The sequence below is a fragment of the Pogoniulus pusillus genome, chromosome 20 (assembly GCF_015220805.1).
Source record: "Pogoniulus pusillus isolate bPogPus1 chromosome 20, bPogPus1.pri, whole genome shotgun sequence".
NCBI classification, from domain to species: Eukaryota; Metazoa; Chordata; class Aves; order Piciformes; family Lybiidae; genus Pogoniulus; species Pogoniulus pusillus.
The window spans coordinates 20,022,098-20,049,414 of NC_087283.1; the positions used below are offsets into that span (position 1 = coordinate 20,022,098).

Sequence of the window (27,317 nt, forward strand, 5' to 3'; positions counted from 1 at the left end):
CTAATGCCAGATGGCAGCACACCCCAGGGCTTGTGGCGAGCAGGCTGCTCGGAGATGGAGCCCCTGAGCTGTAAGCCATGCCATGAGAAAAGATGGGCAGGCTATGAGGAACAGCATCATTGCTCTATCCAGAAGTGATTTCTTCACAGCTTAACATGTTCAAACATCAAAAAGCACCAAAAAAACCCCAACCCCAAACCCCTATCTGCTAGCAGAGCTCATCAGACCACCTCAGTTATGCCTTCAGAAAGACAGTTGCTGACTAGATTTTGTATCCCCCCCCCAAGAAAAGTAAAGCTGCTTTAAAACATCTTTTGTATTTCAGCTGAGTGTTTTCATGACAGCACAGGATCCCTGATGAGCCCTGCTGCAGCTAGGACACACAGGAAAACAGGCAGCTGGGCAAAGATTGCCTCTAGGCACAGAGAAGTCACTCTGAGGTGGGACTGAGGTAGGGCTTGGGCTATTCTCCCTAGTGTCAGGGGGCAGAAAGAGAGGAAATGGCTCTGAAAATTGTGCCAGGGAGGGTTATAGCTGGAAATGAGGAGAGATTTCTTTGCTGCAAGAGTGGTCAGGGATTGGCAGAGGCTGCCCAGGGAGGTGGTGGAGTCCCCATCCCTGGAGGTGTTCAGGAAACCCATGGCACTTGGGGACATGGCTTAGTGGCCACGGTGGTGTTGGGTTGCTGTTTGGTCTGGGTGATCTCAGAGGGCTGTGTGAAATTCAACCAGCAAGGGATGCAACCCTGCTGCCTTCAGAGCTAAGGTGGGAATTTGCCAAAGGAGCCCTCTGGGGCATGCAGGAGGTTGTCAGTGCCTCAGGTCACTTAGCAGTGACATCTGAGGGGCATCACTTTGAAAGTAGTGTTAGCAACTCATGAAGAGCAGCAGGCCAGCAGCAAAAAGGAAGAGGGAAGCTTCTGCACTTGCCCTGTCATGATGAGACTGGGGCTGTGGAGCCCTGAGACAAAAGTAGTGTAAACAGCTCCTTTATTGAAACAAGAGTTTCAGTGAGATGGGGGAAAGTGGGACAAAAGAAGGGAAATTGAGGGGAAAAGAATAGGGAGAATAAGGAAAAACTTCTTTGCTGCAAGAGTGATTGGCACAGGCTGCCTGGGGAGGTGCTGGAGTCACTGTGTCTGGAGGGGTTCAAGAAATGTGTGGCTGTGGCACTTGGGGACATGGTTTAATGGCCATGGTGGTGTTGAGGTGGACAGTTGGACTCGCTCTTAAGGGTTTTTTCCAACCCAAACAATTCTATGAGTCCCTAAATCCCAATGGATTTCAGTAGAATGGAGGGGTCTTGGGAGCCAGTTTGTCACAAAAGGGCTAGGAACTGGGTTGATTGGACAGGGCTGGGTGCTAGGTTGGACTGGATGAGCCTGGAGGTCTCTTCCAACCTGGTTGATTCTATGGTTCCATGGTCTTACTGATTGGACAGGACTGGGTGCTAGGTTGGACTGGATGAACTTGGAGCTCTCTTCCAACCTGGTTGATTCTATGGTTCTATTCCAAATCCTGGTTTGGATACCCTGAGAGTCATGCACTGAGCCTTAAAATCTGCCTAAAATACACAGGGCTGCCCTGTTCTCCTGAGCTGTGGTGGTGGCACAGGGGCAGTGAGGATGAGCTGTACCAAGGTGATGTAGAGGCTGTGCCCATCCCACTGTCCACAGGAGGTTTGCTTATGGAGAGCAACATCTGAAACAGCTTTCGGAAAGACAAAGTCACCTTCCAGCCATCAAAAGGCTTCAGAGCAGGCAGATGGGGAACCAAAACCACAATGCAGGTTTGGGCAGTAAACCTGCCATTGAAGCCTCCTATTTTCAGGCTGTGATGAGAGTTAAGGACAGCTTACAGAAGTTGCAAGCCATCTAAAAAAGCCATAGAAAGCTGCTTTGTGTCCTCCTTTGGGGCGAGGACTTCAACAAAACCATTACTGGGGCTTTCAAAACCTCACTCTCTGACTTTCTGGAAGCAGCTGTGGGATCATCCAGCTGCAGTTGGATTCCTCCCCCCCCCCCCCTTGTTTATTTTTTTTTTGCATCTAAGAGGACATTTAAGAGGATTAATCCCCAATAATTTTAATTCAAGCAAATGACCTTATGTAACGGTACCGAGGAATTAATGAGAGTTCTCTCATGTGGGTCAGCACAGGCCTGATGGATTTTTAGCCTCTGCTGGTTTTCTGGTCCCTGGGTGGTCTAGGGGAGAAGCTGAGGGACCTGGGGCAGCTTAGTCTGGAGAAGAGAAGACTGAGAGGAGATTTAATACATGGTTATAAACACCTGAGGGTTGGTAAGATAAGGAGGGACAGGCTCTGCTCACTGCTCCCTGGGATAGGACAAGGAGCAATGGATGTAAGTTGCAGCACAGGAGGTTCCACCTCAACACAAGGGGGAACTTCTTTACTGTAAGGGACCCAGAGCACTGGCACAGGCTGCCCAGAGAGGTTGTGGAGTCTCCTTCACAGGACCTGTCTGGATGTGTTCCTCTGTGATCTGTGTAAGATAGGATTGCCCTGCTCTGGCAGGGGGTTTGTCTCAGTGATCTCCTTGGGTCCCTTGCAACCCTTAATACTCTGTGAGCCTGTGAACTTCTTTACTGTAAGGGTCCCAGAGCCCTGGCACAGGCTGCCCAGAGAGGTTGTGGGGTCTCCTTCCATGGAGACTTTCAAGGCCTGTCTGGATGTGTTCCTCTGTGATCTGTGCTAGACTGTGTGGTCCTGCTCTGGCAGGGGGGATGGACTCAGTGATCTCCTGAGGTCCTTTCCAACCCCTGACATCCTGTGAGCCTGTGAACTAGATCAAGTTGCTTAGGACCCCATCCAGTTTGGCCTTGAGTGTCTCCAGGGGTGGGGTCTCAATGATCTCCTTGGGTCCCTTCCAACCCCTAATATCCTGTGATCTCATTGCTCTTGGGCAGAGGGTGGATGAAGCAGATCAGAAGCTGAAGTCACTTGAGGCAGGAGCCTCTTTTATTCTTTGCTGAGCTCTTCTCCAGGCTCGCTCATGAAAAGAATGCAGCTGCCAACCTCCTCTGGTGCTATTTGAAACTCTTTTTTGGCTCCCAGGCTTTTTCCCACAGGGAAAAAAAATGCAGTCTCATCTGATGCAAATGCTGCTGCAGGAACCTGGGTACTCCAGCTGTCTTCTTTTAATGAAACACAAAAAATCCCCAAACCAACCCAGAACCCCACCCTGAGCTAATTGTTTTTGACTGCATTTCTTGCTGTCTTACTGAGCTGAGGCGAGATGCAGATTAAGCTAATTAGCTGCATGTAGGGTGCTGAAGACTGGAGAGATGAATATGAAGGACCCCAGGAGGAGGGCACATTTTCAAAGTTACACAACTGCAAATTGTGCTAAAAAACCCAACTGTGCTGTTGGCCTGATCATAGAATCAGTCAGGGTTGGAAGGGACCACAAAGGAGCAGGCAGTTCCAACCCCCTGCCATGCCCAGGGACACCCTACCCTAGAGGCAGGCTGCACACAGCCTCAAGCCAGCCTGGGCCTCAAACACAGCCATGAGGCCTCAACCACCTCCCTGGGCAACCCATTCCAGCCTCTCACTACTCCCCTGCTCAACAACTTCCTCCTCATGTCCAGTCTAAATCTCCCCACCTCCAGCTTTTGCTGCATTCCCCCCACTCCTGGCACTCCCTCACAGCCTCAGAAGTCCCTCCCCAGCTTTTTTTGGAGCCCTCTGCAGATGCTGCAAGGCCACAAGAAGGTCCCCTGGGAGCCTCCTCTGCTGCAGCCTGCACAGCCCGAAGTCTTTCAGGCTGTGCTCACAGCAGAGCTGCTGCAGCCTCGTCAGCATCCTCCTGGCCCTGGCCCGGACACTCTCAGGCATCTACACAGCCCTCTTGGTCCCAGGGGCTCCAGCACTGGATGCAGGACTCCAGGTGGGCTCTCAGCAGAGCAGAGCAGAGGGGCAGAATCCCCTCCCTGGCCCCTGCTGCCCACACTGCTCCTGCTGCAGCCCAGGCTCTGCTTGGCTCCTGGGCTGCAAGTGCTCACTGCTGGCTCCTGCTGAGCTTCTCCTCCAGCAGCACCCCCAAGTCCCTTCTCCTCAGGGCTGCTCTGCAGCCTAGCACTGCCAGCCCTGGATTGGTGCTTGGCATTGCCTTGGCCCATTTGCAAGACCTTGCCCTTGGTCTTGTTGAAGCTCCTGAGCTTGGCTTGTGCCCACCTCTGCAGCCTGCCCAGGTGCCTTTGGCTGCCATCCCTGCCCTGCAGCCTGTCTGCTGCAGCACACAGCTTGGTGTGGGCAGCAAACTTGCTGAGGCTGCACTCAGTGCCTCTGTCCATGACACCCACAAAAATGCTTGAGGACTCTGAGGACCAGTGGCTAATGGTGTCTGCAGGAGCAAAGCCCTTCCTGAGGGTGGTTTGAGCTGGTGAAGCTGCTAGTTTGGTTGAGCCTGTGCGCGGTTAGGGTTGGTGTGGGTAATGCTCTTGTGGGCAAGCCACAGGATGCTTCCTTTGCCTGGTTTGGTGGTATTAGATTTCAAAGGATGGCCTTGTTCCCACCCCAGCTGGGTGGAGTAGCAGCAGAGGAGCTGGGTTGGTTTGTTTGGAAGTATCAGCCCCTGCGTCTTTCATTTATCAGCAGTAATTAATTACTGGCAGGATGCAGGAGACTTTTGTGCTCTTAAACTTGGTTTACATACACACAGAGTTAAGAGCAGGGTATTTCATTCCACTGCTTTCTGGTAGAACAAATAAAGGCTGAAACAGGTCTCAGAGTAAAGATGGGAAAAGGCTCAATGGTGCATCCCAAACAGGCAGCTAAACCCAACCCCCAGGCCGTGCAGAACGTGTGGCAGGCAGCTGACCATGCAGACCAGGACAGTGTCATTTCCCCTCTCAGCTAACAGTGACCCAAGTGGTGATCACCCCTCCAGACAGCCCAAAAGCAAAAGGAAGCACTGATGTAGAACTCCATTTAAAAAATCATAATCATTAAGAAAAGCTTAAGAGCTCCTTCCAGAAACACCACAGGAGTGCAGGGACTCAGCACCAGGGAGGAGCTGTTTCCTGCAGCACACTTCTCTCTGGGTTTGCTCTGAATTCAACTGGCTGTGAAGAGCATTCTGCACCTTCAAGAGTGTTCCTGAGTGCTCAGGCATCTCAACAGCTGAAGAGAAGCTGTAAGAAAGCCATTGGAGGGGCTGTTTAGAGGGCCAGATAGTGACAGGATCAGGGGTGATGGTTTGAAACTGGAGCAGGGGAGATTTAGGTTCATAGATCCATAGAATGGGTTTGGTTGGAAAGGACCTTAAAGACCATCCAGTTCCAAACCCACTGCCATGGGCAGGGACACCTCAGACATGAGGCTGAGGACAGCCTCATCCAACCTGGTCTTGAATACCCCAGGGAGGGAGCAGCACAACCTCCCTGGGCAATCTGTGCCAGTCTCTCCCCACCCTCACTGCCAAGAATTTCTTCCTCATCTCCACTCTCCATCTCCCCTCTCTCAGCTCAAAGCCATTGTCCCTTGTCCTATCACTCCCAGCCCTTGTCAAGAGTCCCTCCCCAGCTCCTTGCAGCCCCCTTTCAGGTACTGGAAGGCTGCTGTAAGGTCTCCTCAGAGCTGTCTCTTCTCCAGGCTGTAGAGATCCAACTCAGTCCATCCCCATAGGGAGGGTGGACATTAGGAGGAAGTTGTCCCCAATGAGAGTGGTGAAGATAGTGGAACAGGTTGTCCAGGGATATGGTTGAGGCCACATCTCTGGAGACATTCAAGGTCAAACTTGATGCTGTCCTGAGCAACCTGATGTAGTTGGAGCTGTCCCTGCTGGCTGCAGGGAGGTAGGTGGGACAAGCTGACCTTTGAGGGTCCCTTCCAACCCTCCAACCATTCTGTTCCTGAGATTTGGTTTTATACCCCAAAAACAAGCTGAAATCAGAGGGTTTGGAGAAGGTGCCACATTTAGCTCTTACATCTCTAAAAGCTTACCTGGAGGTGTCCCAAAAACCTGTGGCTATGGCATTTTGGGATAGGGTTTAGTAGCCATGGTGGTGTTGAGTTGAAGGTAGGACTGGATGGTCCTAGAGGGCTTCTCCAGCCCAAACAATTCCATGATCAGCTGAATACAGGTAGAAGAAGATGGTAGCAACCTCTGAGTAGACAGAAGAGAGTTTCTTTTAACATAATTGTCTAGGTTATTTTAGGCAGCAGTCAAGGCCTGGCTCATGAAGGAGAGGCTGAGGGAGCTGGGAGTGTGCAGCCCGAAGGAGAGGAGGCTCAGGGCAGAGCTCATGTGCTCTACGAGCTCCCTGAATGGAGGCTGTGGCCAGGTGGGATTGGGCTCTGCTGCCAGGCAAGCAGCAATAGAAGAAGGGGATCACAGTCTCAATGGTGACTGGGGGAGGTCAAGGCTGGATGTTAGGAGGAAGTTGTTGTCAGAGAGAGTGATTGGCATTGGAATGGGGCTGCCCAGGGAGGTGTTGAAGCAAAGCCTTGGCTGGGGCACTTAGTGCCATGGTCTGGTTGACTGGACAGGGCTGGGTGCTAGGTTGGGGCACTTAGTGCCATGGTCTGGTTGCTTGGCTAGGGCTGGGTGCTAGGTTGGCACTTAGTGCCATGGTCTGGTTGCTTGGCTAGGGCTGGGTGCTAGGTTGGCACTTAGTGCCATGGTCTGATTGCTTGGACAGGGCTGGGTGCTAGGTTGGCACTTAGTGCCATGGTCTGGTTGACTGGACAGGGCTGGGTGCTAGGTTGGCACTTAGTGCCAGGGTCTGGTTGACTGGCCAGGGCTGGGTGCTAGGTTGGCACTTAGTGCCAGGGTCTGATTGCTTGGACAGGGCTGGGTGCTAGGTTGGCACTTAGTGCCATGGTCTGGTTGACTGGCCAAGGGCTGGGTGCTAGGTTGGCACTTAGTGCCATGGTCTGATTGCTTTGGAACAGGGCTGGGTGCTAGGTTGGCCTGGCTGAGCTTGGAGGTCTCTTCCAACCTGGTTGATTCCATGATCATTGTGTAGGTTTTTTCAGGCAGGCAGTCAAGGCCTGACTTTAGGCAGAGCTCACGAAGGAGTCAGCCTCACCTTGCAGGTGCTGATAGCAGGCACAAGCATAGCTGCCTTAGCAGAGTGAGAATGTTTCTACCCTGTGCAGGTCCACAAAAACATTTACAACTGATTTTGTCTAAGCTCAGCCATTTCCAAAGGGCTGTAGATTTTGGCAGCACTTCAATCTCCTGCTGGATTTGCTTATTATTTATTTTTTAAGTTGTTTTTTTTTACCACAAACCAGCTGGTTAGGGGCCTAATAACATCATTGCGGTGCAAGAAATACTTTGGTGGTTAAGGAAATCAGTTTAGAGTGGACTCTAAAGTATTTCCTCCAGCAAGGAGATTTCTCTTCCCTGCACCCCATCCACCCAGGTCATTTTAGGGCTTCCATTAGGATTTTTGTGGGGTAGGGGTTAAATTAATTCTAGGGGTTGAAAAAATGTAGCTCTGTGTGCAGGTTTGGTTTATTTACTGTGACCCTGACTGAAGAATCTGGTTTTGAGAAAAAAAAACAAACCAATCAGGGAATATCAGGAGCAGTGTGGGGCAGCAGGACAAGGGAGGCTTCTTCTGCCCTGGGCTCAGGCACTGCTCAGTGCTGCCCTTGAGGTGCTGTGTCCAGTTCTGGGCTCCTCAATAGCAGAGAGCTGCTGAGGTGTCTGGAAGGGGTGTCCAGAGAAGGGCAGCAAGGCTGGGGAGGGGGCCTGGAGCACAGCCTGGGAGGAGGAGGCTGAGGGAGCTGGGGGGGTGCAGCCTGCAGCGAGGAGGCTCAGGGCAGAGCTGATTGCTGCCTGCAGCTGCCTGATGGGAGGTTGTAGCCAGGTGGGGTTGGGCTCTGGCACCAGGCAAGCAGCAACAGAAGAAGGGGACACAGCCTCAAGTTGTGCCAGGGCAGGTCTATGCTGGATGTTAGGAGGAAGTTGTTGGCAGAGAGAGTGATTGGCATTGGAATGGGCTGCCCAGGGAGGTGGTGGAGTCACTGTCCATGGAGGTGTTGAAGCCAAGGCTGACTGGGGCACTTAGTGCCATGGTCTGGTTGGGCAGGGCTGGGTGCTAGGTTGGCCTGGCTGAGCTTGGAGGTCTCTTCCAACCTGGTTGATTCTATGATATTAATCTGTTTGTCAGAGAGTTTCTTGGGGAGGTAGGATGTACAACACAGCCCAGAGGGGAAGAAGAATGAGAATTTTGGGGAGATTAGTGCCCCAGCACCGAGGTCTGAACTGTGCCTTTGCTACCCAAGGTCGTGGGCATCTGTGTTGATGTAGTTTAACATAATCCAGGAGGTTTTAATCGCATTTCTGGCTATTAAATGAGAAGAGAAGCACTGGAATTTAGCTTCATAACTCCCCTGTAAACAACATTTTTAACCTCATAGCGAGATAAAAATAAATCCCAGAGTAGCTGATTACCTCTGGCAGGAGATTGTCCCTCAAAATTTGATCAACCCCTTCCTTTCCCTACCTATTAAAGGCAGATTTCTGCACCACTCTTTTTTTTCCTACCAAATTCTTCTCTTTTTTCTCCCTTATTTTTTCCTTATTTGCAAACAAATCTCTGCTAAGTTTCCTTCCAAATTATCCTCTTTTCTTGCCTTATTTTTCCCCCCCATTTGCAAACAAAACTCTGTAAAGTTCCCTTCCAGATTCATCTTTTTTGTGTGCCTTATTTTTTCCTCAGTTGTAAAGAAATATCTGCAAAGTTTCCTTCCAAATTATCCTTTTTCTTGCCTTACTTTTTTCCTTATTTGCAAACAAAACTCTGTAAAGTTCCCTTCCAAGTTCTTCTTTGGGTCTTGGTTTTTTTTTTGGCCTTTCTGACTCAAGCTTTGCCCAGCTCTCCCCAGAGCAACCTGCTTGGGTCTGGTATGAAACAGAAAAGGTGATTGTTAAAAGAGAAAGAGGGAAGGAAGGAGCAGAGAGGATCAGAAAAGCTTTGATGAGTCAAAAGAGATCTCTGTGTGTGTTTGGCTGTTCCAGAATTCTCCATGCAGCAGTTTAGGAACAAGTTGTGTACCATAAGTTACAGGTTGCCCAGAGAGGCAGCTGAGGTCCCATCCCTGGAGATGGCCTTGAAGATCTTTTCCAATCTGAGAAGTCCTGTGATTGAACTTCAGTATTCTATGGTAACAAGACCAGTTCATCCTCACTGATTGCATCTCTTTGCTCCTAGCTTCCTCAGCCTGCTTACTCCAAGGTGACTTCCCTGCTCACCAGATGTGTGTCTAGCAGAACACTTAAAAACCACAGAGCCTGAAAGAGATGAAGTTCTCATCAAAGGAATTTAGAGAGGAGCAGAAAGAAGCAGCAGAACATAGCTCAGGCAAAGCAAGGAGGCCCAGCCAGCACCTGTAGGTGATGTTAGAGTAATCATCAAGACTATTCCTACCTAACCGGGGGGCCACCAGGCCCCCCGGCCTTTAGATCCCACTCCCCTTCACCCAGTGGGTACCATGGGGACTCACCAGTGATGATGAGAGGAGGATCCCTCTGCCCAGTTGGGCAAACATAGAGCTTCTGCCTTTCCTGGGGCCCATTAAATAGGGGACGTGGCAGGGAGGGCAAAAAGGTTACACCTGGGGTGGGAGGAGACTCCAACAGCACCCAGGTGCTCTGGGTTTGGAGGGAAAGAGGGGAACATGCAGTGTGGGGGTGGGAAAGAGACAGGTATGGTGGAAAGGGAGAGGTGATGCTGAGGAGGAGATTGAGAGGAAAAGGATGGAGGTGAAAGAGGAAAAATGGAGGGAAATGAAGGAGTTGGAGAGGAAAGGAAGGAGATGGGAAGAAAAGGAAGGAGATAGGGAAAATAGGAGATGGAAAGGAAAGGAGGAGGTAAAAAAATCATACAATCACAGAATCAGTCAGGTTTGGAAGGGACCACGAGGATCATCTAGTTCCAAACCCCCCTGCAAGGGGCAGGGACACCCTACCCATAGATCAGGCTGCCCCAGAGCCTCATCCAGCCCTGGCCTTCAAACACCTCAACTCCTTCTTGAGACACAGCATTCCAACTACAAGCCAGTCCTCAGGGCTCTACTCTGCCAGGAGCATGTCAAGCCTGTAAAGCTGATCCTCAACACACCAAATGCCCACTCCCAGCTGCCATGCCATCTTCCCGGGTGTAATTAGCTATTTTCAATCCATTTTTGCTGATGAAAGTTTTGAAGGCAATCAGCCCCAGAGCCCTGCAGAGTGCCTGGCTGACAAAGTCCTCTGCTCTGACAACGAGCAAAGCCCTAACTGTATTCTTTTGGGAAGGAGCTGTGCTGCTTGTCCATTTCTGTGTCAGATCTGGAGTGGTTTCACCTAGACTGCTGTCCAGCTCATTTATGGAAGTCAAGCAGCTTTGTGTCAGAGCCCTTCCCAAAATCCATGGCACTAACCATGCTGAGGAACCAGAGGAGGAGAGCTGCACATGCCTCATCTGGGTTTAATCCATGCTGGGGTGTCACTCAGCTCCCCTTTTTTAGCTCCTGGGTGCTGGCAGATTCTTTGACTGCCTAGTTCAATTCTCTGGAGAGCTTCTAGAAGTTGCCTGGTCCTCTAATTCTCCACTCTCTTTTTCTCTCTCTATAATTAGAGATAGACACCATGTTTACATTTTTCCTCTGTCTTCTGGGTTCCCTCACCCTGCCCTCCAAGAGCTCTGCAGCAGTGTTTGTGTTTCTGAGGTGGCGCCAGCAGAGCCTGGAAGTATGTAGCAAAAGGATCCTTAACCATGGCTGGTCTGAAGACATTAAATCTTGCAAACCTTCCCCTTCTTGTGCCAGAGGGAAGGAGATGGCAATGCTCAGCAGCCTCTTTGTGGACACCCTCTCCTCTCTCCCATCTTCCTTCCAGTACTGGATATTACAGAATCACAGAATTGTTAGAGTTGGAAGGGACCTCAAGGATCATCCAGGTTCCAACCCCCTTGCCATGGGCAGGGACACATCCCACTAAATCAGGTTGTCTCAGAGTCACATCCAGCCTGCCCTTAAAAACTTCCAGGGATGAGGCTTCCACCACCTCCCTGGGCAACCTGTGCCAGTCTCTCACCACCCTCATGCTGAAGAACTTCTTCCTAACATCTAACCTAAAGGGGCCTCCAAGAAAGCTGGGGAGGAGCTCTCAGCAAGAGCTTGTAGTGGCAGGATGAGGAGCAAAGTAGTGGCAGGATGAGGGGCAAATGGCTTTGAGCTGGAAGAGGGGAGATTGAGAGGGGAGATTAGGAAGAATTCTTTACAGTGAAGGTGGGGAGACACTGGCACAGGTTGCCCAGGAAGGTTGTGGCTGCGTCCTCCCTGGAGGTGTTGAAGTCCAGGTTGGATGAGGCTGAGCAGCCTGGGCTGTTGGGAGGTGGCCGTGGCAGGGAGGTTGGAACTGGGTGATCTTTAAAGTCCCTTCTACCCAAACCAGTCCACGATTCCGTGGTTGAGGCTGTTCCAAAGTGAGTATGACAACACAGCAGGCAAACACGTGGGGTCTGCAGTTAGCAGCTGAGGGGTGGGGAGCAGTGTGAACAGGTAGAGCAGACAAGGAGGTTGCTGCAGTTGTCTCTCACCATTCCATTTAGAGCATGGTGTTTCGTGAGGCACTCAGTGAATGAAACAGCTTTTTTAATTGCTCAGAATTGCTTTCTTTAGAGCACAGCATTGTCTCCCCCCACTCCACAGCCTCTGGGGAGCCTCTTCAGTCTCTTTTCTTCCTTTGCCCTGGAGAGAGCTGAATCTGGCATGGCAGAGAGGAGCCTGCCTGCAGCAGTTGCCTTTGCTGTGCCAGAACAAAATCCAAGCCACTTGGAAACCAGCACGTTTAGTGCTGGAAACCCTCTGTTGCCATTCGTTTTGAGGCTTGCTGAAGGAGTAGCCCACCCTGCCTGAACCTTTAGGAGATCACAGAGTCCCAGCATGGTGAGGGTTGGGAGGGACCTCTGGAGATCATCCAGTACAAGCCTCGTGCTCAAGCAGGGGCACCCACAGCACCTTGCCTGGCCTCACGATGTCCAGGTGGGTTTGGAATGCCTCCAGAGAAGGAGATTCCACAATCTCTCCTACACCCTCAAATTAAAAGAAGACTTCCCAGTTTTGAAGCACTGCTTACTTGTCTTTGCTCACTGCTCCATCCAAACCTCACTTCTTGAGTGCTGTGTCCAGTTCTGGGGCCCCCTCAATTCAAGAGAGATGTTGAGGTGCTGGAATGTGTGCAGAGAAGGGCAACAAGGCTGGGGAGGGGCCTGGAGCACAGCCCTGAGAGGAGAGGCTGAGGGAGCTGGGGGGGTGCAGCCTGCAGAAGAGGAGGCTCAGGGCAGAGCCAGGGAGGTGGTTGAGGCCCCATCCTTGGAGCTGTTTAACGCCAGGCTGTGGCCAGCCTGATCTAGGGTTGGGTGTCCCCTGCCCATAGCAGGGGGGCTTGGAACTAGATGATCCTTGTGGTCCCTTCCAGCCCTGCCTGATTCTGTGATTTAACTTCACAGAATCCCAGTATGGTAGGGGGTGGAAGGGGACCTCAGGGAATCGTTGAGTCAACCTCTCTGCCGAGGCAGCTTCTAGAGAAGGCCTTAGGGGAACAGGGCCTGGGGGCAGGGAGTGGTTGAATATCTCCAGAGGTGGAGACTCTACCACCTCTCTGGGCAGCCTGCTCCAGTTCCTCCTCATGTTCAGATGGAACTTCTGATGTTCCAGTTTGTGCCTGTTGCCCCTTGCCCTGTCACTGGGCACCACTGAACAAAGCCTGGTGCCATCCTCCTGGCACCCACCCTTCAAGTATTGATCAGCATTGATGAGCTCCCCTGCTCAGGCTGCTCTTTTCAGGCTAAAGAACCCAATTCTCTCAAGCTTTCTGTTCCAGTCCCCTCAGCCATCACTGTAGCCCTGCAGCAAAACTTCAGTGCTGGCATCTGCAGTGCTGCTTTCAGCTGCTGTGGCTTCCTTCCCAGAGAGATTTCACAGAAGAACAGCCAGGGAGGTTTTTTTTCCTCCATGCTCTTTTCTGCCCCCTTTAGAAGCAGTGCTTTTTATGGCTGCTTGGAAGGATGGCAGCCTGCTGCCCATCAGCAGTATGTTCCCTGGGGAATCCTGGAGCCACTCCTGTCATTTGAGTCCACTCCTTCAGCACACTTGGTGGGGAGCTCACTGGCTTAGGGCATTGAGGCAGCACAAGTGACAATGGCAGGAGCCAGAGGTGGGTTTAACTCTGAATAAGACCCAAGTTCCTTAAAGCTGGGGGTGGTGGTGGAGGAGAAGCTCAACAGGAGCCAGCAGTGTGCATTTGCAGCCCAGAAAGCAAACCAGAGGCTGGGCTACAGCAGCAGAAGTGTGGCCAGCAGGGCCTGGGAGGGGATTCTCCCCCTCTGCTCTGCTGAGACCCCACCTCGAGTGCTGCATCCAGTTCTGGAGTCCTTATGACAAGAGGGCTGTGGAGATGCTGGAGCATGTCCAGAGCAGGGCCAGGAAGATGCTCAGAGGGCTGCAGCTGACTGATTCTATGATTCCCAACCCTCTTTTTCTCAGCACATCAAGGCCCTAGTTGATGCCTATCAGTGAAAAGCAAGCACAAAGCCAGCCCAAGGAGTGGCCACCACTGCAATCTCCAACCAGTATGGTCACAGAATCCTAAAATGCTTTGGGTTGGAAAAAGCCCTCTGAGATCACCAGTTCAACCAGCAACCCAACCCCCCCAAGGGGACTCCACCACCTCCCTGGGCAGCCTGTGCCAATCCCTGACTGCTCTTGCAGCAAAGAAATATTTCCTCCTCTCCAACCTAACCTCCCCCCGACAGACTTTCAGGCCAGTTCCTCTCATCCTATCACCTGATACTGGGGAGCAGAGGCCCAACCCCACCTCACTGCAACCTCTTTTCAGGGAGCTAAAGATCATGGGCAGGTGTCCCTGCCCATACATAGCAGGGGGTTTGGAACCAGATGATCCTTGTGGTCCCTTCCAACCCTGACTGATTCTGTGATTCAGCTGCAAAGGTCTCTCCTCAGCCTCCTCTTCTTCAGACTAAGCAATTTCAGTTCCCTCAGCCTCTCCTCCTAAGCTTGTTCAGCAGGCCCTTCACCAGCTTTGTTGCCCTTCTAAAAGGGGCAACATGTTTGGGCATGGCTGCACCAAACAAATTTCAGCTGCATCTTCTTGCAGCTCATGCCCATCCTTTTCTTAGCCCTTACATTCTCTTAGCTTCCCCTTAGGCTTGCCCTGCCCCCCCCAGATCCAACCCTGAGCCACCCAAGCAGAAGGCATCAATCAGTGCCTCCTGGTGATGCTTTTGCTGACCTCCTGCCTGCTTCCCACAGGACCCTTTCTCTGCTGAGCTTCTTGCTGCTGTGCTCGTAGCTGGGAGGAGCTGGTGCTGGGGAGTCTCCCTTGAGTCCACACAGGATTGGTGTGGGTCCTTCTGCTTTGTGCCAGACACAGCTCTTCAGGCTTGCCTGCAGCCTTTGACAAAGAATGCATTTCCCAGCAGCTCACCAACCTCTCTGAGTAACAGCAAATGATCCATGAGATCCATGTGGCTCCGCTGCTCCCCCTCCTTTCCCCATCACTCAAACACTGCTGCTCCAGGCACAGGAGCTGGGTTCACACAAAATACAAGGTCTGCTCTTGCCCAAAACTCTTCATCAAATTCCAAACTAGCTGTAGAAAACTATTGGGCAGGTTGGCAAGTCTGGATTTCCTAAGTCCAGAAAGTTTTCCAGTCACCCCTGCTGTTCCTTGCCCAGACCAGACCAATCACAGGCTCATTCCTCTTGGAAAAGACCTCCAAGTTCATCAAGTTCACCCCAACACCTCCATGACCACTAGACCATGCCCTGAAGTGCCACTGCTATCTGTTTCTTGAAGGCCTTCAGGGATGGTGGCTCCAGCACCTCCCTGGGCAGCCTGTGCCACTGCCTGACCACTCTTGCAGCAAGAGAAATTCTTCCTAACACCCAACCTATCAACCCAGGGCAGCTTGAGGCTATCACCTTCTGTTCTCTCTTTAGGTACTTGTAGAAGAGGCCAAGGCCTCACTCCAACCTTCTTCAGAGAGCTGTAGAGAACAGTGAGATCTCCTCTCAACCGCCTCTTCTTCAGGCTAACCAACCCCAGCTTCCTCAAGCCTCTCCTTATAAGCTATGCTCTGCAAACCTCTCACCAGCTTCACAGAATCACAGAAGCATCCAGGTTGGAAAAGCCCCTTGGGATCACCAAGTCCAACCTCTAACCCTTCTCTACAAGATTCACCTTAAATCATATCCCTGAGCACCACATTGGTGCCTTTCTCTGTACCTGCTCTTGCCCCTTCTGCTGTTTGCAGGGTGCCAGCACTGTTCCCCCCCTCCTGGATCAGGAGGCTCTGCCCAGTTGCTCAGCTCAGTAGCTTAAAACATATTCCTGAGCATCAGTCAATTTGAACTACTGCCTGTCTTAGGCTGCCTTTGCTTGCAGTTGTAGTTGCCCAGTGCTTGGAGGGTGTCAGAGCAGCTCCTCCCCAGAGCTCAAGTGTTTGGTGATGAGTGAGGAGAGCACAGAGCTGGTTGCTCATGTTAGAAACCCTTCCCTGAGCTTCGTCTCGCAGGGTTGTAGCTCTGTGTCTCTGTCATCCTTGTTCTTCATGTAGTTCATCTGTCAATAACATGGGGCTGGCAGCCAGCCCCAGATTCCCACCACCCCCAGCACTGGAGCTGTGGCAAGCTCCCTGTGATCCCTGCTAGTGCTCCTTCCTCCTGGGGGGATGCCCAGAACTGCCAGGACCTTGGCCTCTGTGTGTATGCTTTAAACAAGAAAGGAAGGCAAATTCCTGTTCAGACAGGTTCTCTCAGTGCCCAGACCTGCTAGTGGAGGACTTGCTGTTGTCCAGTGGGACCTGAGGATGAGCAGGCAAGGACTTCAGTTCAGCTAAGCAGATCATCCTCTCTGCAAGTATTTTAAGAGACAGGATCATAACTTATGTCTTCAGTGGCAGGAGTGATTGTCAAACACAATTAGCTCTGCCAAGCCAGCTGTTTTCTGGACAACACCCAGGCTTAGTTCTTGAGTTACTTTAGAGCTGAGGAATTACAGAGGTCAATCTTCTGACCTGACTGCAGGGACAGCATGAACTTGCTCCATGAACAGTTGCTGTAGTAAAGGCCAACGCACAGAGCATCCAGAGCACAGAGTTGAGAGGGTCTGTGGGTCTCATAGGTTCACAGAATGGGTTGGGTTGGAAGGGACCATAAAGATCATCTAGTTCTGACCTAACCCCCACCGTGGGCAGGGACACCTCCCGTTAGCCCAGCTTGCTTAAGGTCCCATCCAAACCTGGCTTTGGACACCTCCAGGCAGGGGACAGACACAGCTTCCCTGGGCAACCTGTTCCAGTGTCTCCCCACCCTCAATGGCAAGAACTTATTCCTCACCTCCACTCTCAATCTCCTCTTCTCAAGCTTCATCCATTCCCTCTCATCCTTCCATTACAAGCCATTGTCCAAAGTCCCTCCTCAGCTCTCCTGTAGCTCCCATCAGGTACTGGAAGGCTGCTCTAAGGTCTCCCAGGAGCCTACTATTCTCAGGGCTGAACAGCCCCCAACTCTCCCAGCCTGTCCCCTCAAGAGAGGTTCTCCAGCCCTCCTATTGTCTCCATGGCCTCCTCTGGATCCACTCCAACAGTTCCGTGTCCTCCTTACACCGAGGGCACCAGAACTGGATGCAGTGCTCCAGGTGGGATCTCAGCCAGAGCAGAGCAGAATCCACCTCCCTCCTCCTGCTCTTCACACTGCTTTTGCTGCAGCCAGATGCCTGTTGGTTTTCTGCCTGACTCATAACATGCCATGAGGTGCAAAAAACTCCAAGCCACTGTCTTTAGAGGAGAGGGAAGGAGACAGAAGGTGTGAAGGGTTGGTAGATACTTCAGGTGCTACGCATCTAAGTCATGTCCCCTCTCCATGACTGTGTCCCTGTCCATACAGAGGGACTATTGACTCCAGTTCCTTCTGTAAAGGCACACCAGGAGTTACTGTGAAAAGGACTAGACAAGAACTAGGGGTTTCTGTCATTTGTTTTGCTGGTTAAGATTTGATCTCATGGTTGTCATAAGCATTGAATATAAGGCCTGGACAGGAGAAGAGGTGTAGGACCTGAGAGCCTCCCCACTGTGACTGCAAGGCTCTTCAGGCTCTGGTGTCCTGCAGCTCAGCTGGCAGGGAGTACCACCCCATAGAAACCTGGAATCCTCAACTGGTTTTTGTGTTGGAAGAGGACCCCTAGATGCATCCAGTCCAAGCCCTGCAGTCAGCAGGGACATCTGCGACTACAGCAGGTTTGCTCAGAGCCCCAAGCAGCCCAACTGGAATGATTCCGGGGATGAGGCATCTCCCACCTCTCTTAGCAGCCTGGCCCAGGGTCTCACCACCCTCATGTCCGACTGGCCCTGCACAAAACCTCCTTGAGAGGGAGCAGAAGGGATGGCAATTCCAGGCCCTGGGCTCGGATCCACCACTGGAGAACAAGCAGGGGAGGCTGAAAAAGAACTGATGACTAAATGAGCGAACTGAGCTAGCAGATGTGCTCTTCAGAAGAGCACAGCTCTCTCTTCAGTGTCTCTCCCCACTGAAATGACATTCTCAAGAGGTTTTTGTCCTTTGCATCTTCTCCAGGAATCATCCCACGAGGATGGCTTCCTTGGAGGAGGACGTGAAGCAGTACAAACCAGTGGTACTACAGCACACACTATCCAGTCCCTGGCAGCCATCGTCCCGTGCCATGGACACCCTGGGCATCCGAGTACGGCGACAAGGAGCGGCGGGGTAAGTGCAGACCGCCGCCGGCACCTGGGGGCTCCAGAGCACTCACAGCAGCAGTTTGCACCTCCTGAATAGCTCAGGAGAAAGAGGAGGGAGGGGGTGGGTGGGGGGGGAAAGATTTACATCCCCTTTGTGTGTGGCAGCTACAGGGGTGTGGGCACCACTGCCTATGGCGGTGCCCGCTTGTGCGCCTGCGCCTGAGATTGTAGCCCTGGGCACATCTGTGTCACAACAGCAGCAGCAGGGAGGTCATTCTGCCCCTGTACTCTGCACTGGTTAGACCACACCTTGAGTTCTGTGTTCAGTTCTGGGCCCCCCAGTTTACGAGGGACATTGAGATGCTTGAGCGTGTCCAGAGAAGGGCGACGAGGAATGGGGTGAGGCCTTGAGCACAGCCCTACGAGGAGAGGCTGAGGGAGCTGGGATTGGTTACCCTGGAGAAGAAGAGAAGTGGCTCCCAAGGGGTGACCTTATTGCTGTCTACAACTACCTGAGGGGTGGTTGTGGCCAGGAGGAGGTTGCTCTCTTCTCTCAGGTGGCCAGCAACAGAACAAGAGGACACAGCCTCAGGCTGCGCCCAGGGGGAGAATTTAGGCTGGAGGTGAGGAGAAAGTTCTTCCCTGAGAGAGTCATTGGACACTGAATGGCTGCCCCGGGGAGGTGGTGGAGTCGCCCGTCCCTGGGGCTGCTTCAAGGCAGGACTGGATGTGGCACTTGGTGCCATGGTCTAGCCTTGAGCTCTGTGGTAAAGGGTATGGACTTGATGATCTACTGAGGTCTCTTCCAACCTTGGTGATACCTGTGATACTGTGATACTGTGTAACAGTCGCCATCTCTCCTGCCCTGGCCACTAGCCAGGCCAGTACAAAAGAAAATTCTGGGTGTCTAAGGACAGACACAGGTACTGGCAGCTGTGGGGGAGTCAGTGAGAAGCTGTGTCTGTGTGTGTTGAGTAGGCAGCCTGAGAGGGACAAATGGCCCCAGGCAGAAGCATAGAAGCACAGAAAGGTTTGGGTTGGAAAGGAGCTCTAGAGAAGTCCTTTCTGCTCTTCGTGTCCCTCATGCAGGGAAGGTTTTAGGATTAACTTGGCTTTTGTGGGGTCTTGCCTGGCTTTTACTCATCACTCCCTCCAACTCAAGCATACCCAAGCAAGCATTGCACTTGGACACAAAGGGATCTGTGACTTCAGTGAGGTCATAGAATGAACTCCTAGAACTGTTGAGCTTGGAAGAGACCTTGGAGATCATCAAGTCCAACCCTCACCTAGACATCATGATCCCACTACTACTGCTAAAGCCACCACCACTAAACCAGCTCCCTCAGCACCACATCCAGGTGGCTTTTAAGCACCTCCAGAAATGGTGACTCCACCACTTCCCTGGGCAGCCTGGGTCAGGGCCTGAGAAGCTCTTTCTGGGAAGACATTTTTCCTAATACCCAACCTGAACCTCCCTAGCACAAGTCAAGACTGTTTCCTCTTGTCCTGCCACTTGTTACATGTGGAGAGGAGACCAATTCCCACCTATTCCAGGGAGCTGAGGGGTGATGAGTTCTTCCCCTCAGTCCCCTCATTTGCAGACTAAACAACCCCACTTCCCTCAGCTGCTCCTCATGGGACTTGTGTTCGAGGCCCTTGGCCAGCTTGGTTGCTCTGCTTGGACAGACTCCAGCCCCTCAGTGTCCTGCATGGGCAGCAGTGCTAGGAGTGGGTCTTATCAGAACAAGTTTGTGATGTCTGGCAGCCCTTCTCACACGGTGCAGCCAGGCCAGCCTGGCCTTATACAGTTGCTGTGCTGTTGTTACTTTAACCAGCTCCCTATTTTTAAACAGTGGCTCCTCTGTCAGGTGCCCCTGTCAGCCTCTGCCTTTCCTTTCTGCATTTCTGGCTCAGATCAAGCCCACACATTGAAGCTCAGAGCCCCAGAGAGGCCAAGACCATGCTTCTTTGCATGCTGCCATCCCAGAGAAAGGAAAGCTGCTCGGCTTTGCTGGAGATGAAAAGAAAGATGATCTGAGGGCTGCAGCACCCTCCCCTGTGAGGACAGGCTGAGACAGCTGGGCTGTTCAGCCTACAGAAGAAAAGGCTCCAAGAGATCTTAGAGCCTTTCAGTATCTAAAGAGGGCCTACAGAAACGTGGGGAGGACTCCTGACAAAGGTTTGCAGTGACTGGAGGAGGGGCAGCAGCTTTGAGCTAGGTGAGGGGAGACTGAGAGTGGAGATGAGGAAGAAATTCTTGCAGTGAAGGTGGGAGAGATTGGCACAGTGAGCTCTATGAATGCCCTCTCCCTGGAGGTGTCCAAGGCCAGGCTGGATGAGGTCCTTGAGCAGACTGGTCCTGATGGGAGGTACCTGGCAGTGAGGTTGGAAACTGGATGATCATAGAAACATAGAATGGTCTGAGTTGGAAAAGATCCCAAAGGTCATCCAGTCATTAAGTTCCCCTTCCAATCCAAACCATTCTATCAAACAAAATCATTTCAGACAAAGACCTGGTGAAGGCAAAAGTCCTGTGTGCACTCAGCTTGTCCTGACTATTTTTAGGTGGCTATCAACTGCCATCCATATGTCACCCCCAAACTCCCTTGTCTGAGGGCTGATAAGGAAAGCATTCGCTAGCAAGGATGCCAGAATCCTGCTGTGGCCTTACTGTTTGGAGAGCTGACTTTATTTTCTCCCACTGGCAAAGAGGCATTTTGATTTCTCTGCATCCAGGGATTTTTCCCAGAGGATCTCTAAGTCCTTGGAGGCACTTCCACCCCAAATGTAGAGATGATACCATAATGGAGTCGTTGTGAGCGTGCCCAGAACTAATGCTGGTGGCTTTCAAACTGAATATATTCATCTCTTGAGCACTGAGTGACTCAGCTCTCAGCTAGGCAACGTAGCTTGTCTCAGCTCAAAACCTATGCCCAGGAAAACAGAAACAAATCATTCTCTGTGTCTGATAAATAGTCTGTGGCAGACAGCTTTAAAATGTACAATTCCCTTTCCCCCCACCCCTCCCCTTCTTGTTTTTCGTTTGTGGGTGAGGTTTTTGGGTTGTTTTGCTTTGATGCCTGAAGCCCTAATTCAAGCAGGAAAACTCAGCACTGCTTCTTCAGCGCCTGTCAAAGTGTGAGGTGTGGAGGGGGAAAGCTGTTGTCAGGACTGGCAGGAAGGAGAGGTGGAGCTTGCACAAAATGCCACGGCCCTTTGTATTCCCGTGGGAAGGATGCCAAATGGTCCTAGCGTGATGCAGTCACTCAGGCTGCAAGGGAGCTCAGGAGGCATCTAGCCCAACCTCCTGCTCAAGCAAGGACACCGATGAGGTCAAACCAGGTTACTCAGGGCTTGCATTCACTTGTGTCTGAAGTCCTCCAAGGAAAGAGACTGCACAAGTTCTCTGGGCAGCCTTGACCCCACTGCTCTGTGGTCCTCGTGCTGAAAAGGTTTCTCCTTAGCATAGAGTCATGGAATGGTTTAGCTTGGAGATATCTACTCCAACTCCTCGCTGTGGGCAGGGACACCTCTCAACTAGATTTGGCTGCTCAAGGCCTCATCCAGCCTAGCCTTGAACATCGCCAGGATGGAGGCATCCACAACCTCCCTGGGCAGCCAGTTCCAGAGTCTCAGTACCCTCACACTGAAGAAATTCTTCCTAAGCTCCAGTCCAACCCTACTCTCCCCCAGCTTCAAACCATTCTTCTTTGTCCTGTCTCTAGACACCCTTATGAAAAGTTCCTTTGCAGCCTCCCTGCAGGATCCCTTCAGGTATTGGAAGGCAGCTTAAGGTCCCAGTTCAGGAGAGTAGGGGTCCACTGGAGAGAGTTCAGTGGACGGCTATGAGGATGATGATGGGATGGGAGCACCTCTCTTATGAGGAAAGGCTGAGAGACCTGGGCTGTGTAGGCTGGAGAGGGCTTTTCTGATCTGATCAATGTTTACAAACACCTTAAGGATGGGTGTAGACAAGATGGGGCCAGGCTCATTGCAGTGGAGCCCAGTGATAGGGCAAGGGGCAATGGACACAAACTGGAACCTGGGAACTTCCACCTCAGCACCAGGGAAAACATCTTTACTGTGGTGGTGCTGGAGCCCTGGAGCAGGCTGCCCTCTCTGAAACTTTAAGAACCCATCTGGATATGTTTCTGTGTAGCCTGCCCTGGGTGACCCTGCTTTAGCAAGACTTGGGCTCAATGACCTCCAGAGGTCCCTTCCGACCCCTGCCATGCTGGAATTCATAGACTTATAGAACTAACCAGGTTGGAAGAGACCTCCCACATCATCATCCAGTCCAACCTAGCACCCAGCCCTGGCCAAGCAACCAGACCATGGCACTCAGTGCCCCAGCCAGCCTTGGCTTCAACACCTCCAGGCACGGCCACTCCACCACCTCCCTGGGCAGCCCATTCCAATGCCAATCACTCTCTCTGACAACAACTTCTTCCTAACAGCCAGCCCAGACCTGCCCTGGCACAACTTGAGACTGTGTCCCCTTGTTCTGTTGCTGCTTGCCTGGCAGCAGAGCCCAACCCCACCTGGCTACAACCTCCCTGCAGGCAGCTGCAGGCAGCAATGAGCTCTGCCCTGAGCCTCCTCTGCTGCAGGCTGCACCCCCCCAGCTCCCTCAGCCTCTCCTCTCAGGGCTGTGCTCCAGGCCCCTCACAGCTTTGTCGCCCTCCTGTGGACACCTTCCAGTACTGCAACTTCTCTCTGCAACTGAGGAGCCCAGAACTGGACACAGCACTGCAGGGGTGGCCTGAGCAGTGCTGAGCACAGGGGCAGAAGAACCTCCCTTGTGCTGCTGCCCACACTGCTCCTGAGCCAGCCCAGGCTGCCATTGTCTCTGCTGCCCACCTGGGCACACTGCTGCCTCCTGTTCAGCTCCTCTCTCCCAGCACCCCCAGGTCCCTCTCTACCTGGCTGCTCTCAGCCACTCTGTCCCCTGTCTGTAGCACTGCTTGGTGTTATTGTGGCCCAAGTGTAGAGCCCTGCACTTAGCCTTGTTCCATCTTCTGTTGGCCTCTGCCCACCCATCCCATTCCAAGGGCCAGTTCAGCTTTTCTTCTCATGGATGAGCCTACAATTCCTCCATCCAGCAGTAGCCAAGGGGAAAGCAGCCAAGTCTCTCAGGCTGTGCTGTTGCTCTTGCTAGTCCACCTCCAGAGCAGGTTGCTGTTAGTAGTCTCCAGCAGTATTTATTTTAATCTCACAAAGGCTGCTCCCCTGCTTCTGTGATTAGTGCACAGCTGCTGTAAAGAGAGGCCATTAAACAGGCGATTTGTTGAGCATTATGCTGCATGGTTCATCCCTTTTCAAGCAAAGCTTTTCTATTTTAGAGGCCATTCCTCAGCCAAGAGTTTCTAATGCAAATCTTTTAGTGGGGGATTTTCCCCTACTCATCACTTAAGCCCCCAAGAGAAGAGAGCTAGGGAAGGGGAGTGGGGCTGCAGCCGTGGAGCCTGGTTCATAGAGTCACAGAATCATAGAATCAAGCAGGTTGGAAGAGACCTCCAAGATCATCCAGGCCAACCTAGCACCCAGCCCTATCCAGTCAACTAGACCATGGCACTGAGTGCCTCATCCAGGCTTTTCTTGAACACCTCCAGGGATGGTGCCTTCACCACCTCCCTGGGCAGCCCATTCCAACACCAATCACTCTCTGTGTGAAGAACTTCCTCCTAACATCCAGCCTAACTTGAGACTGTGTCCCTGTTCAGCAGCAGGGAAGAATGACAGAGACATAGAGTCACAGAATGCCAGCTTGGGAGAGACCTCAAGGATCAGCTGGTTCCACCTTTCTAGGTGACAGTATAGATGACATGAGGTGGCTCAGCACTCTGGCAAGCTGAGTCTTCAAACTGCCCAATCCACCACTTCCCCTGGGAAGTGATTCCAGTGTCTCACTGTGCTGATGGGGAAACATTTTTCTCCTGGAGTCCAGTGGGAATCTCTCCAAGAAGAAAGGGGCACAGGCTCAGGACAGGTTTTCCCCAGTGATTGCACCCCAAATTCTACCTCTGTGTGCTTTCCACAGGGCAACCTGACAGTGCTTGGAGTGAAAAACCCTCTCCCCTCCTTAAGTGTGACTGAGCTGATTTGTGCTCTTGTTATTGAGGTAAAATAGCCCAATCCTCTCTGTGTCCCCATTTTTCTCCTGCTTCTAATTACACCTCCGATATTCAGTCTAACAGAAATGAAAGGCTGGGAGAAGAGGCCAGACTAAGCCCTCTATTGTCAGTCAAAGTGAGAGCAGCATAGAAAGGACTAATCACGAGGAGCAGATGCCCCAGGTCTCGCTGACCCTGTCTGCTAAGGACCCGTGCCCAGGTTGAGAACAGACCAGTCTGCCTGTAGGGTTTCCCTTCCATATGTGCTCCTTCGTCAGGGGAGCAGCAGTTCCTGGCTCCCAGAAGGTTCACCTTGGTCCTTGTTTATTGTCCTGCAGTGCAGGGAGGCAGGAGCACATCTTGCCTGCCCGTGGTGCTTTAGCACCGCAGGCAGCCCGAAGGTCAGTCTGACACTCCAGAAGAGCTCTGCAGGTGCAAAGTCATAAATCCTTCACGTGTTGCAAGAGAAAGGAGCAGCTGGTGTGGAGGCAGGAGCTGGCTGCGGGAGCAGTGACACCTGTGGGCGTTCCTCACCCCCAGAGCCATCGCTGCCCTAGGTCTGGATCCGCACCTAGCCAAGGAGAGGGCTTGCACAGCGAAGAGAGCAGAGCCTTGGTCTCACCCAGCTGCTCCAAACTCTCCATCTGGCCAGCAGGACACTACTCATTCCTTACCTTTCTAAGCAGCAAGGTGGCCACGGGCGCTGCAGCTGTGCCCAAGCTGCCTCTGAGCAGCAAGGATGCCTCCAGCCTCCTCCCTTCTGCCCCTGCTGAAGCAGCAGGGACGCGGCCGCTGTCACCTGCTGCCTTCCAGCTGCCGGCAGGGAGGAGGCAGTGGCAGTGTGTGGGAGGAACTCTCTTTCATAAGACCTGCTCCTCTGTAACTGCCTTTTCTACTTGTCAGCTCTGAATACTTGGGGATTTTCCTTCCTTTCAGGCAGGTACCTGTTTAGAGCAGCTGGCTCCTGCTGCCTGTCCCTAGCCCAGGCTCCTTGAGAAGCACAAAAACGCTGCTAGTAATTTTAGGGAGGGCAGGGGAGGCTCTGCCATGCTGCTAGCAAGGCTCTCTTTGCTGACTGGGATGTTCTGAGGGATGGATGCAGGATTCTGCTCTGCCCTGCTGAGGCTGCATGGAGTACTGTGTCTAGTTCTGAGTTCTCCAATTCAACTGCTTGAGAGAGTCCAGCACAGAGCCACAAAGATGCTGAAGGGAATGGACCATCTCTCTTACCAGGAGAGCCTGAGGGAGATGAGGCTCTTTAGCTTGGGAAAGAGGAGACTAAGAGGTGACCTCATTCATGTTGATAAAGCTGTGCAGGGTGAGTGCCAGGAGGCTGGAGCCAGGCTCTGCTGGGTGATGCCCGATGCCAGCACAAGGGGCAATGGGTGGGAGCTGAGGCATAGGCAGTTGCATGGAAACATGAGGAGGAATTTCATCACTGTGAGGGTGACAGAACCCTGGAAGAGGCTGCCCAGGGGGGCTGTGGAGTCTCCCTCTCTGGAGATAGCCAAACCCATCTGCGTGTGTTCCTGTGTGATCTGGTATAAGTGATGCTGCTCTGGCAGGGGGGTTGGGCTGGATGAGCTTTGGAGGTCCCTTCCAGCTCCTGACATGCTGTGATCCTGTGATTCCAGGGTATCTGCCTCTGCAGTGAGGATGCAGCCAACCCTTGCTGGTTGGGATGGGAACTTCACCAGGGTGAAGGATAACTTAGGGCTGTTTTGTAGAGAAGTAGGATGGAGTGGGAGAAGAAAAGGGACTAAGGGGAGGCATTAGCCACCCCGTTGTTGCCTGTATTTACCTGGATGTCCAGCTGCAGCTGAAGCCTGCTGGCTTGCTGCTGCAACAGCCACAGCATCATCTCATCATTCCTGCCACCCTGGAGCTGCTGGGCTCATCCCTGTAACAGCACTGAGCAAATATTTCAGCCTGCCTTTTGCTAAGGTGTGAGGGTCTGTCACCCGTGAAGCTTAAAGCCATCCTTTGTGTCTGCCTCCCTCTTCATCCCTCCATGAGCTGCATTCCAGTTACCATCATTCATGGCTTTGAGCAGAGGAGAGAAAGCAAAGGGTGGGTGCTTCTTGAGAGGTGGAAACAGCAACCAGAGAGTGAAGCACTTGCTGTTATCACAGCCTGCCTTGTTGCTGGGGAGCTGCTTGGCTCGTTCAAGGAAGATTGGTTGTTGCTGGCACAGGTGGCCAAAGTCTTGGGAATCATTGCTGCAAAATGAGGGTGCAGGAGAAAGCTGAAGGCAGCAGAGAACCACAGGAAGCCCAGAGGAAGCTTTGCCTGCACGATCAGGGTGCATGGCCCACAAGCTCTACAGCACCAGTTCTAGAGGCTCTCTCACCCAAAGCTGTGCTGTCCACATCCCACCAATGTGTTTTGCTCCTTTAGAAATCCCTTGAGCCTCTGAAAGGACAAAATCTTCCACTGATACAGGGTCACAGTAAAGGAACAGCAGAAACAGTTTGTGACAGCTCTTTGTGCCAACTCAAGGAGCCCAAAAGAGGAATAGGAACAGGCTGCCCAGGTTGGTGGTAGAGTCACTGTCCCTGGGGATGCTCAAGAAACCTGTGGCCATGGCACTTTGGAACATGGGTTAATGGCCATGGTGGTGTTAGGTTGATGGTTGGACTCAATGATCTTAGAGAGCTTTTCCAGCCAAAGCAATTCTGTGATGCTAATCTACTTCCACACCTTTGCTCTGCCTCTTAGGGAGACTCAAACTCACTCCTCACCAGGAGACCCCAGCTGAACTGGCTGAGACCTGATGTCAGGCCAGGCAGGCCTTGCTTTGCTGCAGCAGCAGTGGCACAGCTCTGTGCTCCTGCGAGGCTGAAGATGTAGTCAGTGGCATGTGGTGATCTTCAAAGGGCAGAAAAGGTCACCCCAGGCCCAGTGTCTGCTTGGCTGTAGCCATGCTGCTAGTGAAGACTGTTTAGAAGGGCAGCCACATAAGCTTGTGTCATGGCTAGAGATGTAGATTGCTTGCTCCCACAGGCAGAAGCTGGCCTAGGAGAGCCATCCAATTAAATAAGCAGCTGGGAGGTCTTCATGAGGAGTTTGACTCAGGCTTAGTCCCTCAGCCTGTCCTCTTTTCCAGCCTGGGTAGTTCCAACAGCAAACTGGTGATTGACTGAGGGCTCAATATGGGATCTTCGCTCTGGCACCACACAGCCTACATCTCTCTGTAGGCAGCAGGAGTGCTGAGGAACCACAGGCAGCTTCCCAGTCACCTGCAAACGTGTCACAGTGCTTGTGAGCAAGAAAGATGACAGTGGCTCTGAGAAAAGGGGAGGGATGGGAACTCAAAGAGAGAGAGCCTGGGAAAATGCAACAGCAGTGGAAGCAGCTGGGTGCTGTAGGTGAGTAGCCAAATTGCACCAGCTCTGCTGCACCCAGAGATGGGTAGCAGCCATCCTTTTCTTCCAGCAGCAAATCTCCATCACTGATGGAGGTT

The 27,317-nt window shown here is 52.3% G+C and overlaps 1 protein-coding gene across 1 annotated transcript in view; it reads left to right on the forward strand.

Moving 5' to 3' along the window:
- The first annotated feature begins 17,691 nt into the window (after positions 1-17,691).
- GNAO1 (G protein subunit alpha o1) overlaps positions 17,692-27,317 on the forward strand; it is a 104,479-nt gene continuing 94,853 nt past the window's right edge. Inside the window, exon 1 of the mRNA XM_064160483.1 lies at positions 17,692-17,764. The gene's annotated coding sequence lies outside the window, so the exon portion shown is untranslated. The remainder of the gene's footprint in view (positions 17,765-27,317) is intronic.